Below are 19,185 nucleotides of genomic sequence, written 5' to 3'. Positions count from 1 at the left end.
CTGATTCAACCACTTCTTCAAAGAAAGATTACTGAAATTATTAGCTTCTTGGCTAAAATATAGCTGCTGTTCTTGTTCGATGTACTTACTGAGCCAGCAATTTTTCATTATATCCTGGTAGCTTTTTATTGGAGGGTACAAACCATTTCTCTGTATTTTGAAACAGATCCTATTTCTCTTCATGTGGTCTTAATTTTGCTAGAAATAAGGTGCGGCACTTTGTTGCTTTCCAAATAGCTTTTTGCCTCAAATGCACTTGTAATTCAATCTCTGTTGAAGAATGCCTCTGTGTTTCTGCATTGTTCTGGATGCTGCAGTCTCTAGTGTGACATTTGTGAACATATAGGTGCTTTCAGAAGACTGCCATGGGGATTACTATGTGATCTCTCCCCTCACCCTGCCATAGATTGATATTTTTAAAAACTGTCTCTCAGAACAGCAATTATTCTTTGCCTGCTTGGTGCGCCTTTCTGGGTCCTTAACACACACACCCACTTTCATTTGAATTTCACAGCATATTTGTGGGTTGTGGAGGCTAAATTATGCCTGTTGTGGCTTGTAGGAGAAAAATTCGAAGGGGGAGGGAAAAACAGATGGAGGCCATGGGAGGAAGGTGAAAAAGCGTGGGTTGGTCCAGGATGGTGCGTGCTAGGGAGGGAGGGAGGGAGAAATAGAAATAAAACCATGAATTAAAAAAATCAATGTAATTAAATAGCAAATTCAGTGGAAGAGGTTGGGTGAAGGAGACCATGGGGAAACAGAAGGGGAAAAAAAGATGGCAGTAAAGTGGAGGTTTACATCTCCTCTGCACATGTACACACAAGTGTGAAACAAAACTTCGCGATTGGTACTTTTTAAGGGGTGAGTTGAGCTGGTTAGCATTGACTTGTCCAGAGGTCTTCAAACTTGGCAGTTTTAAGACTTGTGGACTTCAACTCCCAGAATAGCTGGCTGGAGAATTCTGGGAGTTGAAGTCCACAAGTCTTAAAGCTGCCAAGTTTGAAGACCTCTGGACTAGGGAATAGGAGAAATGAGTTGGCTGGTGAAGGCGGAAGGGCCATTTGCCTTTTTTTTTTTGGCTTTACGAAATTGAGGTTCTATGGAAGCAGAAAGCCTTGGTTTTAGTATTCGCTACCTTTCTATATTGGCACTTAATTCCACGGACAAATTATTGCTATTTGTCCTTCAGCCTCATTGTTGCCATTCTGTGTCAGCACTCAGCTTTTTTTAAATAAAAGAAAACACTGAGTAGACTTCTGAGCCCAAAAAACCCTTAGACATCCAGCTAAGCACACTGCTACACCTAATGGCCAGCAGAGGTCGGTGGTCAACAAAGACGTGAGCACTTCTTTTATCAAAACAAACAAATAATTTTTAAGGTATGGCTAATTTTTTAATGAGTATGGTTCATAATTGGGCCCTTTAGATTTCTTTTAGACTCACTCTACCTTTTCTAATTAAATAGCGGTACTTAGCCAGAGGGTGATTTATTCAATTAGAGCTGCTTAAAGCAATTAGAAGTTATTTAAAACCACATGCTGGAAGTTATTTGGCAACCCTTGCATGTGGTTTTATTTCTACCCGGGGTAGGAGGCTATGCTGCAGTTGCTTTCATGGATCCCTGTATGCACCCTGCAGGGGCTGTGGAGAGCAACCAGAGTTTAAGACACAGCGGCAACAGCAAAATTGCAAGACATTCACAGGATTCCATGATTGTGCAAAAGTGGGAGGAGGAAAGAGAAATGGAACCAATACATGTTTCAGATAAGACCTGGAATTTGATTCATAATAGTTCACTTCTGTTCTTCAATTTCATTTCTCTTGAGAGGAAGGTACTACAGGTAGATCTCGAACCATTTGTTTAGTGACTGTTTGGAGAATCTTGGAGAATTGAAGTGTTTGAAGTTAACAACGGTACTGAAAAAAAGTGATTTATGACACTTTTTCCCATTTATGACTTGCAGCATCCCCGTGGTCATGTGATCAAGATTCAGATGCTTGGCATCTGGTATGTATTTATGATGGTTGCAGTGTCCCGGAGTCACGTGATCACCTTTTGGGACCTTCTGACAAGTCAATAGAGTAGCCAGATTCACTTCATGAATCAACTACATAATTGTTAAGTGAATCTGGCTTGACAACAGCAATGATTGACTTAACAACTATGGCAAGGTCATAAAATGGGGCAAAATTCACTTGTCTTGCTTAGCAACGTAAATTTTGGACTCGATTGCATTTGTAAGTTGAGGACTACCTGTACTCCAATCGTTAGGAGTCAAAAATACTTTCATTCAAATGTTTGCCAATAGACCCAGTACTGTTCTATATATCTATGTAATAGTGGTGGGTTGCCCCCGGTTTGGACCGGTTCTATAGAACCAGTAGTAAAACCGGCGGGAGGCTTTGCCCACCGACCCCGACGTCATCAGGAAGCTTCTGCACATATGCAGAAGCACACGCACACGAGCCCCATTGCGGCCCCATTGCGAACTGGTAGTAAAGGTAAGTAGAACCCACCCGTTATGTATCCTAATAAACATATTTTATAGGTACTTTACAAATTAAAAATATACAGTAAAAATGCATATTCTATTTTCTGCCCAGATCGTGCAGGTCCTGGTTTCATGTTGGCCCTGTACAAATTGGTCCTATATTGTAGAATAAACTAAGTTCTCATCTGCGTCTCTGAGGATTTTTCACCACTGCTGGCCTGAAGTGCTTACAACCATTGAATTAGCAGAAGACTCTGGCATGAAATTTGCCATCCTCATTGCCAATCCCTATCTTGCTCTCTACTGTCTCTGTTTTCAAGGCCCAGCAGTCACCTGACTTCCTTCCAAACTAATGGGTACCAAAAGCAAACTATATCTCATAGTTGTCACTGAACACGGTTAGCTTAAGGGGAAAGCAGTATTTTAGTATGGCTCAGGAAAGCTTAAGATTGTCATCTTGTGGGTTGGGGACAAGATGAAGGTGACATCAAGAGGACACAGCAGAAAAATGATGATGCCAGGGCTTGTGTGTGCTATTGTTAGATACAAGCGGGGAAAGGTCCTTTCCTGCAGTAGAGGCATTCTGTCTTTCAGATTATGGATATTCCTTTTGGGGAATATGCACAAGAATTTAATGTGTTTCTTCAACAGGCTGGGGTGTCATCAGGCAACTTTTTCTTTCTTGTCTCTCGCATATGTTTTGTATTTTCCCATTTAGGTTTTGCCTCCTATTTGACGGCTTCCTTATTTACATTTTCCCCCTCCAGGTCTACTCCTCATGGTGGCCTATTAAACTTAAGAGTATAAACCTCAAGCATTCAGAGTGACAGCCTGGCTTGGTCTGTCCCCTTCTGTTGCTTCCAAAACTTTAATCTGCATTACTGTTGATCCCCAAACCTTGTCAGCCTTAGCTTTATGCTTGCCATTGTCATGTTAGCAGTAAAAACCTGCATTTCTGTTATCAGGGGCTCTAATAGAAACTAATTTCCCCTGCCATGGCTTCTAAATGGAAGGCAAATCCATGATTCTTCTGTAAAGGGTAAAGCTGAACTTATGCCTCAAGCAGGCTATGCAATGTTTACAGATCAATTAAGCTTAGAGCCATATATCTCAGGCTTTTTCATCTTTTGTGGCGTTGCCATTCTGTATCCACCAGTTGACCTTAACCATCAAAATGTTTTTTTCTACATTCAGGGGCATGCAGTTCCTGCTTCATATTCCTTCACTCATTAACCACCTGTAAGTCTCCAACCTTGTCTTTTAAATAATCAGATAGCTGAGATGCTGCCCCTGTTCAATTCAGTGAGAGAGAGGATTATTTCATAATTGCTTATGCTCAGCAGCCAGATCTTCCTTATTTAGCACAGTATTTTCTCCTATGGATTGAAGGCATTTTTCATGTTGCTCATCTAGGAATTTCAAGAACAAGATTAGGTGGAGAGAATTTCAGGCAGGATCTGGTACACTTTAATTACCTGCAATGGGTTATATTTTTGCAGTATGCTAAAGACTATGAATATGTTGCTTCTGACACAATCTCACATACATTGTCATAAATAAAAAGAAATGTAAATGAGAGACAGCTGCCGGTATGATGGATATGTGCCAGGTTAAAAAACGTTTTCAAGGTATAGTAACCTAGCTATGGTAAGCTAGGGATATTGGAAGGATTGTTCCCCCATTAACTATGCATCATCGTATGCTATTCATAAATCTCAAAGCAACATTGATAAGGGGATGGGGCAAATATTAACTCAGGATTTCTCAAATTGTGAGCTATGTGAGGTCTGCCTGCCTTGAGGAAGTGCAGATAGAGGCCAGAGGAGGTATGAAGATTTTTTAAAATGTCTTTATTGAAAATAGTTTATTGTTTTTATTATTCATTTGTATTCATTTGGTTTTTGGATTTTTAGGGGAGGTGTGTACATTAAGATTACACTGAAGGGAGGTATGATGGCAAAATGGTAGGGATGCTTGATCTAACAGTTAAACAAAACAACCAAATTACACAAAAACCACATTAAAACAACAATGTCACTGTTATAACTGCAGGGCTGGGTTGACAACTTAAAATGACATTCTGTGAAAGGAGAGATGGGAAAATGTTTATTAGATTTATATTTTGCCTTTCAATCAAGAGTTCAGGACAGTAGACAAAGTGCTAGCTTCTAGTTTTCTCAAACTTCTGAAGGTAGGATGGGTTGAGAGAGAGAATGCCTTATCCAAAATCATTCCCATGGGTTTAATGCCAATTTTTATCTGATCAGTGGTCAGAGATGATGGTCATTGTAGTTCAGCAGCCATAAGTTCCCAAGCTATAAACTTAAGTGATAGAAAAAGCAAATAAATGCCTAGATAAGACAAGCCATTTGTTAACTCTAACTGAAGCACAAACTAACTAAACACATTTCAACTTGGCATGTTGCCTAAACCCAGCCTATAATGTTGTTCATAAGCTCAGTGTGTTCGTAATTGCAGAAATGAGTGTAGATGGATTAAATTATAGTTAAGCTAATGATAACTAAATTTGTGATGCAAACCCACCTGTTCAGAAACACCTGAGTAACACATACAGTGCATTTGCTAGCTAAATCCTACATCATGAAGCTTTCTAGATGTACCAGCATTATCTCTAATCAAAAATGTTTTTATAATGTATTTGAATACTAATGGAGTATATATACCACCATCTCCTTATTTGAGTAATCATATGGCAATAAAAGCAGCCATTAAAACAATCTACCAATAAAACAAATAGCCATCTATTTAAAAAACAGCACAAATAAAAACCTCAAACTTGCGTGAAAAATGAAAGCAATCTGGCTTCTGGACTTAGCTTTTCAGGTGGCCATATTCTCACTTCTGGGAGCTGCCCAGAGTGTGGTATAAGATGGGTGACTATTATAAATGTTTGAAACAAATAAATACATTCCCACATTATACACTACTGTACCCCTAATAGAGGAAGCAGCTCCTTGGCAAATCTTAATACTCAGGCAAGTGAAGACATGGAGAAAGACATTCCCTCAAACGTAACAGTCCCAAAACATTTAGATGTCTGAACATTTAGATGTATTAACATTAACTCTGACTGGAAGCATAATGGAAATCAAGCAATTCCTTTAAAACAGTGGTGAAATTCAATTTTTTTTACTACCGGTTCTGTGGGCGTGGCTTGGTGGGCATGGTGTGGCTTGGTGGGCATGGCAGGGGAAGGATATTGCAAAATCTCCATTCCCACCCCACTCTGGGGCCAGCCAGAGGTGGTATCTGCCGGTTCTCCAAACTACTCAAAATTTCCGCTACCAGTTCTCCAGAACCTGCTGGATTTCACCCCTGCTTTAAAACCAGGAATGATTTTGGTACCAAGCCACCACTATACTTTGAATCAGCTTCAATCTGAATGTTTTCAAAAGTAACCCCAGGTGAAGTACATGAGAGTACTCAAAAATATATAAATTCCTGTTCTATGATTAGGTCACAGCTCTACCACCAACTTGTGGATTCCCCATCAAATTTTTATAGTCTTCAACAGTGATCCAAGAAGTACGTTTTTCTATACTGTACCATTCTGGTGATCTCACCTAAGCAGCTTCATATAGAGATTAGACTACAGAACATTTCCAGTTTTTGGGATTGGCATACACATAAGAGTGAAACCATCATATAACCGCCAACTTGTACCATGCATAGCTGTTGCAAAAAAATTATTTTATTGTTAATTTATTTTTATTAATAAAAATATTATATAAAAACTGGTGAGAGACACAAGTATGCTAGCAAGATGGCAGTTATCTTACTTCCTTCCCAGTCAGGTCAAGCAAGACTACTTCCCAGTCTAGAAACCTTACCTCCAGAACATGAGTGAATGGTGATCATCCATAGATAATTTCTCAAAGATGTCTGAAGCTAATTGCCTGTTATTATCTCAGCATTTTATCTGGAAAGCAACTGGTTGATTGCCTTTTATACCTGAGTTCAGGGAAGTCTTTATCTGAAGAGATTGTACTATCTTTTTCATAACCCCCTGCTCCTGCTTAGATAACCCCCCCCCCCATCCTTTCAAACCAGCCAGCCAAATTCTTCTGCTAGCTTTTGTAAGCCAAATGATTAAGACTACATATAGTGGAACAGATTGACTCAAGCATTTATCTTCTTTTTTCAGACCTTGCCGATTGAAACCAACCATCCCATATATGACTAGGAAATGCTTTTGATACCAATCTAGACAGTCTTAAATTACAGTGTTAAATTCTGATTAGATACAAGAAACCTTCTCAAAGTACTGAACAATTTATCAGAGCAGATGGGTGAGAATTTCACTTCTACATCCACCAAGTAAAATGCTAACCAAATGCTAAATATTACCACCTGGAACAAGTCTGCTGGACAACACTTTGAGGATACCATGGTGGAAATAACATGTCATAGAATGAGCCAAACAGCTGGACCTAATTATCTAAACAGCTCTCAGAGGTTTTCACTATAATAGCATTAAGCGAACGGGTTAGTGAGAAGCAATTACTTTTGGGGAAAGAGGGACAAGATGCATTTATGTCTACTGTCTTCTGCTGCTGCTCTGGCTATTAATACATAGGCACATAATACAAATCTGGGGATTTTGCATTCCCAAATGATATTTCTGAACCACTGGGATACTTATTCTACGTGTTATCTAGGATTGTGTTTCTAATACTAGGCACCAGTCTTCCACAAGATCTTATTATGCTGCCCATCTGCTATGACTGTTAGAAAACTGTGTTTAAACAAATAATAAACTATGATGGCTGAAAACTTTTGCATAAGTACCATAAATAATCACATATTCCACACACACCTATTCCATCTAGCCGGGCTGGCTTGATCCCATCCTCTCAGTTTTAATTGAATTCGGTTTTAATTGGGTTGTTTTTAAATCTTGGGCCGAAATTATTTGTTTTTTAAATTGTTTTTAAATTTTATATGCAATGTTTTATCTTGGCTGTACACCACCCTGAGTCCCGCAGGAGAAGGGCGGTATAGAAATAAAATAAAATAAATAAATAAAATAAATAAATATCCATTTTATTTGGAAAAGATCTTCTTGACCTATATTGACCTATGTTCAATATCACACCAAAATGGAGCACTGAGGCAGACATATTCACTTTCTTGGTGAGAGCAACTTCATGTGGGATACAAATTTCCTTTTAGGATCTTAAAGATTACTTGACACAGTCTGTCTTGTAGCAAAAAGTCAGAGCCTATAGCAGTTGGGCAGTGTTGTCCAAGAAACACTGTCTATGAAAGCCTTCACCAATATATTAGTCTGCTGGCACCTTTTATGATTAACCAATTTTATTTAAAAGACATAAGCTTTTCTGAGCTGCAGTTCACTTCAACAGATACATAAAGTGTATTTAAATTGTAGTGAGGGAAGTAGAGGGAAGGGAGGAAGAGAGAGGTTGGTTATGCACATGCAGGTAACATAGGAGACAGATTACATGTAGCCTGTCAAGTAATCATAAGTCTCAATTGTATTCTGTCTCCTCAGGAAATTAGGAGGAGTCCAGCAGCACCTTTTCCAACTAATCAACTTTATTAAAAGCCACGAGCTTTTGTGAGCTGCAGTCACTTCATCAGATGCACAGAATGGCTTGAGTAGAAGAATGTTGAAAAATGAAGTTTTGTTGAACTGAATAAACAACACTGAGCAGGCTTCTCAGTTCAGTTTCCAACTGAGCTCTTTGCATGAGCCCTAAATAGGCACACGGTTAGGGTTAGGGATATTGCTAAGCAATTAGTGAATTATCCTTCTGCCTTAAAACACATATTTTAGCAGTCTCTTCAATTGAAGAGCCACAATATCTATACTTGTCTTATAATAACTAAACGCTTACTCCATCTGTGCAGGCACACATACAATCATAAATGCTTTTAGTCTCCAAATAACATCATTCAGGCTGTACCATGCTGTTAACTTGCATTGGCCTATAATATGATTCTCCTAACTTTACAGTGCAACTAAAACGACCTACAAATGTTTAACATAGTTGCAACAAGTAGTTTCCCTCACATGGATATCACTGTGGTTTATTTATCCCACCCGCTCTCCCCCCCCCCACTCTTGTTTCTTTACCCATTCTTGCTACATGATAGACGTAAGCTCAGCTGCCTTAGCTAGTTTGGCAAATTCAAGAGATAACCAGTTTAGAGAGTGTGCTTTGTGATGCACCCGAGGATATAAGAACATGAACAGGAAATTTAAAAGGTTTTTTTAAATATAATTTCAGAATTTCAATGTTTCTTTGTCTTTCTCAGTGTTTTTTTTTTTTTGTCTTTCAGTCCATTGGATCAAAACTACAAGGTTCTTGAAATGACACAAGAATTGGTGAACACACATGAATGGTATGTCACAACAACTGATGGAGGAACACAAACCACAGAGACATAGGAAGGGGGAAAATCTAAGCAAATATGCTTGATGAGAGGACAGTAATTTCACAGTAAGAGCTCACAGTAGGGAGCTGTGGATATATACGGCTTAGAACGTCAAACAATATTCTTAGAATTCTTTGTCACAGGGCATATGTCATTCTTATCCCCTTTTCTCGGAAAGCAATTTTTAACTAGACTCTAGGAGAAGGGAATCTAGAAAAACAAGAAACATCTATCTAAGGGGGATTATACTGTGAGATAGTGTTTTAGTTTGCAAGCCATTTCATTTTTAAAAATTATGGACTGCCACTGATTTGTAAGATACCTCTGGCAAAATATTGTTTTGCTGACCCCTTCCCTTAAGAATTTTATAGGTAGTCTTTGGTTAACAACTGCCCTATTTAATGACTGTTTGAAGTTACAATGGTGCGGAAAAAGTAACTGTTACGACTAGTCCTTGAGCTTATGAGTGTCACAGTGTCCCACAATCACAATTGCCATTTGCCACCAGCTTCTGATAAGCAGTCAATGGAGAAATCCCAAGCCACAGTCACGTAAGTCACAAGTCATAGTCATCTCACATAACAACTGCAGGTGATTTGCTTAATGACCATGATGGAACTGATGCTGTAAGTCCGGTGCAGTCACATGTTTCATTTTAATAATTCTTTCACTTGGTGAAGGAGCTGTCAGTCCCAATTGTGGTTGTTAAGCGAGGAAGATTACCTGCATTTGCTACTCTTAAACTGAGACAACAGGCCAGTGATTAAGACTAGACAGGAAGTTTGGAATAAGCTTTAACTCAGAAACCAATGGAAAGAGGGGTGTTTTGTCGCTTTGTAGAAAAATGACTCTATGCAGCTCATATTTGTTCGGATGAGCTACCTGGAACTGCAGCAACATGCACACTAGCATTGATAGCTTCAGATTGTGCAATGCATACACATGGTTACTGTATAGCACTCCTTTTGCAAGAAGTGAAATCTGACCTAACCGAGCACATGTGGTTGGTGTTCAGAATGGAGAATTCATTCTTAAAACTCACTCTGGTGCCCCACTCCTCGTGTTATGGCACTTTCGTGCAATGCACAACTTGCATACCCGCTTGCAGAGATCCTGATCGCACTACCATATACAATACAATACAATACAATAATTTTATTTCTATACTGCCCTTCTCCCGAAGGACTCAGGGTGGTATACAGCCTATTAAAAGCACAAGACAAACATCAATTAAAATTATTTAAAATTATTAAATAATTCGGCTCAATTTAAAACCCCAGAAATTTAAAACACCCAATTTAAAATTATTATGTTGATAGTCCGGCCTGGCGGAACAACAGGGTCTTGAGTGCACAGCGAAATACCCGGAGGTCGGAGATCTTACGCACTTCCGGGAGCAGTTCATTCCACAGGGCTGGGGCTCCCACAGAGAAGGCCCTCCCCCTGGGTGTCGCCAGCCGACATAACTTGGCCGATGGCACCCTGAGGAGACCCTCTCTGTGGGAGCGAACTGGCCGGTGGGAGGCTATTGGTGGCAGAAGTCGGTCTCGAAGCTACCCGGGTCCTGTGCCATGGAGCGCTTTAAAGGTGGTGACCAACACCTTGAATCGCACCCGGAAGACCACTGGGAGCCAGTGCAGCTCGCGCAGGAGGGGTGTCACGTGGGCACGAGTTGCGCCCATAACCACCCGCATGGTCGCATTCTGGACCAGTTGGAGCCTCCGAGTGCTCTTCAAGGGGAGCCCCATGTAGAGAGCATTACAATAGTCCAGCCGGGAGGTGACCCGGTCCAGAAAGAGCTGCAACTGATGAATCAGGCGAACCTGATAAAAGCCCCCCCTGGCCACGGCCATCATATGCTCTTCAAAAGACAGCCGTGCGTCCAGGAGGACACCCAGATTGCGAGCCCTCTCTGTGGGGGGCAAAGATTCACCCCCCATATGGCAAATGCTTGAAAAATATACTTTGAATTAATGTCAGCTCCTTCCCCACCCCATTGTGGTAGTACTGACAATATGAAGGAAAGGAGAAACATGTTTTATTTATTTTTTAATCCTGGAGCAAAGGCAAGCAGCCCAGCATGACACTCTGAAACCTATTGTCCGCTGCATGCATTAGCTCAGCTGAATCAATGGATAGAAATATGTGCTTTAAGGCAATATTTGTCCCCGCTCACAATTACTTTTGTGTTTTCTTCCATTTTCTCTGTTTTTTTAGACTTACACTATCCCCAAACATGTTTTGCACGGCCCTGTAAGCATCACATCCCGGCGCTATGGGGCGTATATTTCTGCACCTGTGTTATAATAGCAACGTTTATATTGTTAGACCTCGTGTATTTGCTTACAGCGGGGTAGGGAAGCAAATCGGTTCCTCTCCTTTCTCTGGTTTCGTCGTTTACGGTGAGGGTGCCCAAGACAACTTTAGGTGACGTTGCAGCAGAGGATCGGCCTCTGAAATGAGGACTCCCCCACCCCCCACCCCCCACCTCCAAACGAAGTTGCCCTATTGGCTACTGAGCCAGGACGGGACGAAAGCGGCCGAACCTAAAATCCAGCAGAGCCGAAATACCTGAGCGAGCGAACGAACCGGGCAACCTTTCAAGAGAAGCCCATCTCTCTGTATATTTGCCGTGTACTTTTTCACTCTTCCTCGCGATCTCGCCCCAAGTTCCACGTTTTTGGGGGGGGGAAGGGAGGGGGGGATACCCAAACACACACCGATGACCTTATAAAGTCACAGGCAGACGAGCCTCTCGATTCCTGTCCTCCCCCCCCCTTCCCGTTTTGACACGAGCAAGGAACACTTCCTGCCCGGGGGCACCGCGTGGAAAACGCGCTTCTCTTTTCCTGCAGGTTGAGCAGACCCGTGCAGCTGGCAGGCGAGCGAAGCGGCGGCGCCAACGGGGCTCCGGCAGCAGCGTTGAATCGCCTCCTTCTCCGCGGCTCGCAGGGGAGGATCCGCCCGCTCGCCCGCGCCCGGGGCAGCCCCGTTGGCAACGCCTTGAAGGCAGCTACCCCGAATAGTCGGAGGGAAAGGCGCGCCTTCAGTTCAGCCCGTCAAAGGGCTGGAGCCGAAAGTGAGTTGATTGAACTTGGGAGAAACAGTTTGGAAAACCGGGGCTGGAAGGCAGGCTTAAATAGGGGCAGCTGGGTAGGGGCCGGGAGCGTAGGCGATCGGGGGGTTGCCCGAAAACCCTCTTTGTATGGCTTCACTCCCTTACTAGGCAGGGCTCTGGCTTCCACGTGGCAGCGGCCGCGGCTCTTTCCAGCTTGGGCTGACTTGGGTGGAGGGCGAGCCCTGCCAGCCATGTCTTTGACGCCTGCCCCTCGCGGCGTTTTAGATTTGTTCCGAGTTGGGAAAATGAGGCCTGCCCCTAAAGGCGGGAAGACAAAAAAGCGGGGAGAGGAAGGGGGTGAATTGGGATGGGGGTGGGGGGAGAGGATCGCCCGAGTGGGGGAAAAGAGGGGACGAGTTGAAAGGAAAGAGTCCCGGGTGGCGATTATAACGGATTGGAGAATGTGAAGAACTGGGGTGCCCACAGCGGCCTGCCTCCCCCCTCAGGATAATAAAACACGGGTCACAGGAAAAGGGTGAGGAGCGACTACAGCAGTGGTGGGATTCAAGTAATTTAACAACCGGTTCTCTGCCCTAATGATTTCTTCCAACAACCAGTTTGCCAAACTGCTCAGAAAGTTAACAACAGCTTCTCCCGAAATGGTGCGAACTGGCTGAATCCCACCACTGGACTACAGGATTTGCTAAATCCGCTTATGGCTGGAGTACATACTGTGTGGGCGCAGAGGGGTCATCTCTTGCTTGGTTGGCATTAAGAGGGAGGGGAGCCAAAGGGTCTCAGCAGGCCTCAAACTTTGCTTGAACTGTGCTTCAGCTTTTAAAGATCTCTCAGAAGTTTGCAGAAGAAACCTGACTGGGCTAATATTGGATCCTGCACAATTGGTAAGGGAAATGTAGATTTCTAAAGAGCACCTTTACACTCTTAACTGCAGTGTACCGATTTTGTTTTTGTTCTTGTTCACCACCTCTAGACTTTCATAGTTTTAAATTCGAACAGATGTCAGTTCCCTGGAGCACTTTGTGTTCCTTCTCTCTGTTCATTTTGCCTGATATTTTCAGATCAAAAGCTTATCTGTGTTCAGATTAAACTGTAGCCAGCCACACAAGGGTGGGGGATTTGAGGTGTTTTCTTTCCACTGTTGGTAGCTGAGTAGGATCACAGCTGTATATGTGACCACCATATAAGTGTGATACCCCCGTCACATGCAAGGGAGGGACTTGATTTTAAATTTGCCACACATGTAAATTTCACTGAATACAAGTCACAAATCTAAGCCAAATGTACTGTTTTATGAGGGGTCCTTGGTGTTCTCTGAGCTTGGTTGTTTTTTTTTTGCAGATGTTTCATAACCCAAACTGGGTAACAATAACATCATCAATGCTAGCAGGGAGTAGGGTTACCCGACTGCCTACTAGTACTGATATTATCCAATTTGAGTAATGAAACATCTGCAAGAAAGCAACCAAGCTCACAGAGAGGACCAAGAACCTCTCATTTCAACCCTGAGCTACAAATATTCTCCTGTATTGGTACTATTTTATCCCTGCTCAGATGACCTGTTCCTAAATCTTTCCAGATGATCAGCCTTGTTGGGGGAGGGGGGAGGGGCAGTGAAAATATCTGCATGGCTAGTGAAGCAGGTCCAAGAAATTGTTAATTGGCCAAAACTTGAGTTATAGATGAGATGGGGTTTTATTGATGAATCCTAGTCTAACAGTTTAATTGTTGATGTCAGTGACAGTGGTCAGTAAAACCATCAGTTTTACAGTACAAACCTTGCTTTTAGTGGTCACAAGCATGTTCCCTGCCCCTAAAAGTCTGTAGACTCAGGTGTTAAGTGTGCCTGGACTTTTCATTATAGGGACTGGTACTTAGGTCCCTTTGAATCGGGGGTGAAATGCTACTGGTTCGGACCGGCTTGGGCGAGTAGGTAGCGATGGCGGCGGGCAGTTCGGAAAACCGGTAGCAAAAATCCCTGCCCCCACCCCCCATGCCCAGCTGAGCCGTGTGATCATCAGAGGCTTTTTTTCTTTTAAATGCCTCTGACATCCAAGCTCTGACGATCCCAGCTGAGTTGCCTGATTGGCAGAGGGTTTTTTTTTTAAAAAAGGGGGGGGGGTTTACATGATTTTACATGTAAAAAATGGTTTTAAAAGTTAAAAAAAATTGGTCACGCCCACCCAGTCACATTACGCCCCCCCCCAAGCCATGACCACAGAACCGGTAGTAACAAATTTTAGATTTCACCACTGCTTTGAACCCCCTGCCTTGATCTGTATCAGCACATCGGGGGTGGGTTCTACTTACCTTTACTACCTGTTCGCAACGGGATCGCGCACGCACCCTGCGCATGCACAGATCACCGATGACGACATCCAGGGCGGTGGGCGGGGCCTCCCACCAGTTTTACTACTGGTTCTTGTGAACCAGTCCGAACTGGGGGCAACCCACTACTGCAGCACATCCCTAAAATATTTGATCCAGATCTCCAAAGTGGCCAATCCATACAAAAGGTATCCTTTGTCTCTGTACAGTCTTGACTATTTCATAATAAAGGGAGCCCTTGGTTATCTCTTCACCATCCAATTGCTTGGTTTCCTGCTCCTTCCCCTCTACTTCTCCATTTGTTACCCTCATCTCATCTTATCTTATCGTCTCTCTACAGCTCCCAGAAACAACTACAGACTTCTGTTACAGAAGCAGAACAATATAAACAAGGCTCACTATTTTATAATAGTTACATTGTTCATCTGCCAAACTTGAAGTTACACTAAGGCAGTCAATGACCCAACCCATTTATCATGACAACGCTGTGTTTTTGCATGGACTGCCAAGAATAATGTGGTATGAGGGGGAAACTTAAATTGCATCCCTCGAATAATAATAAAGGTAGATTTGCATTGATATCCTACTTTGGTCTGCTCAGAAGTAAGTTCCTCTGAGCCATGCTTCTAAATAAATATGCATTGGATTTCTGCCTGAATAATGCTTGACAATGTGCAGTTCTGTAGCATGACTCTAATATGATCAGTGCCTTCCTCTGCCTATTAAATTCTCTCTGGTTATCTTAGTTAATTCCCTGTGACGTACAGGTGAGATCATTATCTAATGCCGCTGCTGAGATGATAGTGCCCATTTGGAATCCTCCTCTTTTAAAAAGCAAAGCGGGGGGTCTCCAGAGGTTTTTCAACCATATTTATAATTCTTAAAAAATGTATAATGTTCTCTCACTGCTAATATACTGTTTTTCTTGCTCTCACATTGCATTACGAGCAATTGTGGAAAAACTAGATTCATTCTTACAAGTTTTGCTAAGATCGCAGGAAACAGTGGTGTTTGCTGGTCCATAGTTTGCTCAGGCCCCTGCCTGCTGTTATCCTGCTGCTGAAAATAGGAGGAAGGACCACTACTTACTTAGAAGTGGAATCCTTGAATGTATGCATTGTTCGTTTTAATATAATTGGGCAACATTGGATAGCAACCACTCTCCTCCTTTGTAAGGATGCCTATAGGATCTGCCTAAGTCGAGTTTCCTTTGCAGCATAACAGTCCCCTATTTAGTTTTGTTTCACAGAAAATGCTGTTTGTATAAAGTTATGTGAGGTAGGGATCTTGATATAACAGGAGTCTGATAGATTGATTCTTTCAGCGAAGAGAAAAGGAACCAAGAGAAAGAATCTCTTCCTATTAGTATAAGTCTTCTTTCTCCTTTTCTTTTGTTGTACTTAACTAACTTAAAAGAGGAATAGATTTTTAACTACCTGGCAAAGTACACAGATTGGAGTTGTATGGAACCCAACAGCTTCATTCTTGGAGGTTTATCTAAGCAGCCTTAGCCTAGGTCAGTGATGGCTAACCTTTTTGCCATCGCGTGCCAAAAGCGAGGGGAGTGTGGGGGGGGTCGTGCGTGCGCGTGCCCACACCCATAATTCAATGCACCCCACCCCATGTGCTTGCGACCCCCCCCCGCTCCCCCTGCTTTTGGTAGGCCCATTTTTCACCGTCTCCAAACTCCAGAGTTTTAGGAGCCTGGGGAGGACGAAAACGGCCTCCCCCCCCCCGGAGGCCCACCGGAGTCCGGAAACGGCCCATTTGCTGACTTCCGGTGGGACCGGAAGGTCTGAAAATCAACTGGGAGCTGAACTCGCGTGCCCACGGATATAGCCCCACGTGTCACCTGTGGCACGCGTGCCATAGGTTCGCCATCATGGGCCTACGTATTTCCAAAGTTTTCCTTTCTTTACTCCATGAGGGACAGAATCTTGCTTTCCATCCCTAAAACAATAAGGCATCTGGTTTCCAGCCTATTACTGCAATTTACTAAATTTCACAGAACATTTTGCTGTCACTAAATGAAATGCAGGGCCGGGAATTTATTATTTTTGTGATTTATACCCTTCTGTCTTGAATAAGATACAGTCAGAAGCCCTGTGCTGTAAGGAAATAAAAACATAGGGATATACTTGCCTGCTTCAGTCTAATAATTTTTCCATCTGACCTCATGCTCTGTTAAAAAAAAATATGCAGCAATAGTTGTTCATTTACTTTATTCAGGATGCATAAAGATAAGTGGAAATTCAGGGAGCCCATCTTATATTCACATTTTATATGTATGTTATTTTAACTGTTCACCGCCCTGAGTCCTTCGGGAGAAGGTCGGTATAGAAATTGAATAAATAAATAAATAAATATTAAAATCTAATGATTTGGAAGGATCTGCTATGCACTTTGTAGGTAGGGAATATGCACAGTATTATCAGAAGCTCTAGATCCTTGTTTTTCTTGAAAGAAGTCATCAAACAAGTTTCACATTTAGATAACTGATAATTGGTAGCAACTGGAAAAGATTTGTTTAATTCTCTTCAATGGTCTCATTAAAGAATAGTATGCACAGCTGCAAATATAGTATTGCTAAACATCAGATGATCAGCTGAGTGTTATGAAAGAGATCTGTTAGGATAGCATAACCTTTCCATCCGATGGCCTTTAAATGTGTTGGACTTTAACTTCTATACAGTAGTTTTCAGTGCACAGGAAGTTTGATCAGTTTTAACATTCTGGAAATCTGGAAAGTACAGTACAGGTAGTCCTTGACCTATGATTTGGTTGCAACCAGTCAAAGTTACGTTGAACCCCCCCCCAAACTACTTATGACCTGATTTTATAGTTAACAATGATCACACACACACACAGCAGTCACATGACTGCATTTTGGGTGCTTGGCAACTGCCTCATAGCAGCTTGCAGGATCTTACATTTATGGCTCTTGCAGTGTCCTGTGGTCATGTCACTGATTTTCATTTATTTTTTGCTGATTTCTCTCACTTACTAACAAAAAATACCCATTGGGTAAAATATATTTGCTTATCAAACATGGTTCAGTTAACAGTCATGGTATTCGCTTAATGACCACCATAAAAAATGTTGTAAAATCAGGTCCGGTCATGAAATGACCTGCTTAATGACTGCAATAACTTACAACCTTATTTACAGGTTCAATTATGGTAGCAAGGACTGTGCAAATTTTTCATATTCTACATTATTTCTATAACTTGATCTGATTGTTGAAAGCTTTAGGTCAGAATCTGCTAAGATCTTAATACTTGTATCAAAAGAATTTCCATTTTTTGCAGAACATAACACCAAAATACATCATTTTCTGGTTACCGTACATATTCAGTTAAGGGATATTCTGATTAATACAGGCAAAATATTTTTATAGACTAGAGATATTTTCTTTCCCTGATTTTCAGTCGTTTCACTTCATTTTGGAGGAAATGAAATAAATTTTCCTCCATGAGAGAAAAATTCCTTTTAAGGGTAAATTTTATAATTATAAGATGGCTAAGAATTAAGCATAATGTAATCATTTCTATTGATATGCAGCATCCCAAGTTCTATAGAGTTTAACTACAGTTCAAATAATGACACCATGAAAGGATTCGTTCCACGGCACTTTTTACCCTTAGGATGTATGAACAGCCAAAGTTACAAGAACTCTCAACATCTCATCGTAACAAAGGATGTTCAGATACCACTAAAGAACAACAAAAAAAGAAGTATAAAACAGAACCCCCTTTTTCTGAGGTGTAGGAATAATCTTTCAGGAAATTGGAAGACAGATTTCAGTGAAGTCTTTAAAATGTTGCAGAGGAATCCATTTTTCTAAAGGAAGGGGGAACAAAAATAAAATTACAGCTTAATGCATTCTCTAATCCAGACCAAAGTAATGGGACCAGTGCAGGGGTGAAATGTTCCCGGTTCAGCTAAACCGGTAGTGATGACGGTCGGTGGTTCGGAGAACCAGTAGCGATGTCAGCTTGAGGCTCCGCCCACCCGCCTGGTCATTGTTACTTCCTGGTTTTAACCTGTACCCTGTTTTTTACCCTCTGCTCATGCGCAGAAGGATTTGCACATGCGTAGACGGTCAGCGTGTGCGCGTGGGCAGCGTGTGCACTTCCAAACTGGTAGGGAAGGTAAGTAGATTTCACACCTGGACCATCAAATATAAAACATCTTAGCACTGCAGAGCATAGAACCCAGATAGAGCACTGTGTGTGCATTCCATCCTCTGTGGTTTATAAAACTAGTGACTCATCACACTAAAGTCAGGCCTCCAGCCTGACAGCCATTTGGCTCAGTATTCTAATCCTGACATTCATACCTTTTAGGATTTGCCCACATTTTTCTAGGAAGGGAATTTGGCCACCCCTACTCCACTAGCGCTGTGCAGTGTATAGTCTTAGGCTTCCAATGTTTGACAACACATTCCTGTAATGTGGATTCTTAAACATTTCAAGCAGCAGCTGCTTTTTGGCACTGGATACTTTCAAGTAACATCTGTCTTGAAGGTTCCTTTTTTTTTTTAAGTTTCTGTGCTCAATGATATAGTCTTGTTTCTTCCAGTTTTCCATTCTTTCTAGTTTAAGAACTATCACCATCTCTTTCTCTTCCCCTGTTGTACTTGTTTACAAATGCTGCTGGATCTGGTGTCATCTCTGAATTTCATTACCAAGCTGTTTACTTCCCATTCTGCCTCATTACCTAAAGCATTAAATCAATCAAGACCCACCTTGCATCTCTGGAACTTCAGAAATATTAGTCCCAAACCAAATGTTCAAAATGAAAAACCTAACAATTCAGGAAGTTGGCACAGTTTTAGTAAAATCAAAGTTCTGTGCCAGGACAATCTGA

General features: G+C 41.9%; 1 protein-coding gene across 1 annotated transcript in view; it reads left to right on the top strand.

Moving 5' to 3' along the window:
• Positions 1-11,831: 11,831 nt before the first annotated feature.
• The window catches only part of SLC43A1 (solute carrier family 43 member 1), a 34,738-nt gene continuing 27,384 nt past the window's right edge, over positions 11,832-19,185 (top strand). The window contains exon 1 of the mRNA XM_070957247.1: positions 11,832-11,991. The gene's annotated coding sequence lies outside the window, so the exon portion shown is untranslated. The remainder of the gene's footprint in view (positions 11,992-19,185) is intronic.

Source organism: Pituophis catenifer, unplaced genomic scaffold (genome assembly GCF_029215685.1).
Source record: "Pituophis catenifer annectens isolate HBS135680 unplaced genomic scaffold, rPitCat1.0.hap2 SCAF_1, whole genome shotgun sequence".
Classification (NCBI taxonomy): Eukaryota; Metazoa; Chordata; class Lepidosauria; order Squamata; family Colubridae; genus Pituophis; species Pituophis catenifer.
Note: the sequence above shows the minus strand (reverse complement) of the source record. Positions and strands in the feature narration are given on the sequence as shown.